We start from the raw sequence: 2,500 nt of genomic DNA, 5'->3' as shown, positions 1-2,500 counted from the left end.
TCTCGCTATCACTTTCTCTCTCTCTCTCTCTCTCTCTCTCTCTATGTCTCTCTCTCTATGTCTCTCTCTCTCTCTCTCTCTCTCTCTCTCTCTCTCTATGTCTCTCTCTCTCTCTCTCTCTCTCTCTCCGGTTGTCCCTTCCAATCTCTTTTTCCTTCTTTCACTATATCTTATTTTGTCCAACCTATCTCTCTTTCCTCTTCTAGCTCTGTCTGTTTTCTTATACAACATGATTCATACATCACAAGGTTTTCATCTACATAGCAATCTCTTTGAAACACACACAACAAAGACCCACAATTTACCTAATTTTCACGCCGTAATACTTTATATTTACTCACTCTAATCATTAATCTAAAACCTCCCACTTTCCTTTGCATTGTATATTCACCCTATCATCTTCCATATTGTTATTTATATCCATTCTTCCTTCATTATTTTCCCTCGAAATCATACCCTTCCAAATGTCAAATGATGCATCCCGACGAGATACACGTTTACAAAGCAAACAGTAAGAAAAGGAGGATAAACAGGCACTTTCGAAGAAACACATGTTGAATATACGTATGTAGCGCCCAGCTGGGTTGTCACACAAACACCAAGGCTTTAGATGTGTGATGATCTACAGGGGGTACAGTTCTACGCTTTCTGTAACGTTGTCTATTTACCTATGGCGGTGTCTGTCTGTCCCTTTATCTATGCCTTTCTCTCTGTCTCTGTCTCTCTCTCTCTCTCTCTCTCTCTCTCTCTCTCTTTCTCTCTTTCTCTCTCTTTCTCTATCTGTTACTCTCCGTATCTCTTTGTTTCCATCCATTTATTGCTTTCCCTCTATATATCTTTTCATCTACAAATTACATTCACTGTCATATCTGTTTTTTTTCCCGTTTGTGTGTGTGTGTGTTTGTTTGTATGTATGTATGTGCGTGTTTCTGTGTGCGTGTTTTGCGTGATTGTTAATCTACGTGTATGTGTGTTTGTTTGTTTGTTTTATTGGTGTTAATGCGTGTGTCTATGTGTGTCTGCGTACATGTATGTGTGTACGAGTTAGTGCTTGTCCACTCATGCCTAAGCGTGTACATTTATGTGCGTGTATTTGTGTATATATCCAACGTGTGTGAAATAATGTGCGTAAGGGATCAGATGTGTACACACAGCACACACCTCGCCTACCCCATCAGCCAACTTTCCCGACGGAGTATATATGTACACATTATGTAGAGTAGATGCTTCCGCCTCCACTAACTGTCAGATCATCCCACTTCCACGAATTAGGGAGCCTCCCCGTGGGGGCGTAATAGGGAGGAGGGAGGGGAGGAAGTAAATAAATATGCACACTCGAAAATGAAAGAGGTAATAAGGGAAATATGGAGAGAAAATAAACATCGATGTGTACTTGACTTGCTGGTATGTGTCTGTGTATACAAACGTTGCTTTTATACATTAATTTAATCACTTTAATCTCTCTGATTTTTTTCTCGCTTTCCCTCTATTTCTACATTCTCTTCGTATCTTCTCTCGCATAAACCCGGAATAACTAAAACGAGACACGACGAGGGAAGCACAAGGAAGGGAGATGTCGCGCTCACCTATTTATTAGAACATTGACATCCGAGGTGCACGCGGTAGCTGCCCATTTTTTGGTCATAAGCGTAGCTTCATGCCTGGTATATCCTTATACTTGTATCCAACTTTATGTATATATGAGTTTGTATACATATCCATGCATATAATGACAGATATAAATATACAAATACACACACACATATTAAATTACATTCATGCATACATGCAAATATACATACATATATATATATATACATATATATATATATATATATATATATATATATATATATATATATATATATATATATATATATATATATATATATATATATATTTATACACACACACACACACACACACACACACACACACACACACGCATATATATATATATATATATATATATATATATATATATATATATATATATATATATACATATATATATATATATATATATATATATATATATATATATATATATATATATATATTCACACACACACACACACACATATATATATATATATATATATATATATATATATATATATATATATATATATATATATATATATATATATATATATATATATATATATACACACATAAATCTATTTATATAGATAAGTAGATAGATAGATAGATGGACAGATGCGTGTTTGTGTGTGAGTGTATGCGTGTGTGCAAAATCATAAATAAAGATATAAACATACAGCTTAAAACATATATATAGATACAGGTATATAGCAGATATGATTATGGACCATACTTAGAATGCATTACAATTGCGTTCTCCTTTTCAATTAAGCTTCAGAAATTAGACTAAAAATCCTAGAAATCCAGATAAACAGCTCATGGCGCAGAAATAAGACGCTGAATGAAAAACATGGTCATAATCATTACATTCCATGAGTGATATTTCCTCATTTAC

The sequence above is a fragment of the Penaeus chinensis genome, chromosome 24 (genome assembly GCF_019202785.1).
Source record: "Penaeus chinensis breed Huanghai No. 1 chromosome 24, ASM1920278v2, whole genome shotgun sequence".
NCBI classification, from domain to species: domain Eukaryota; kingdom Metazoa; phylum Arthropoda; class Malacostraca; order Decapoda; family Penaeidae; genus Penaeus; species Penaeus chinensis.
Note: the sequence above shows the minus strand (reverse complement) of the source record.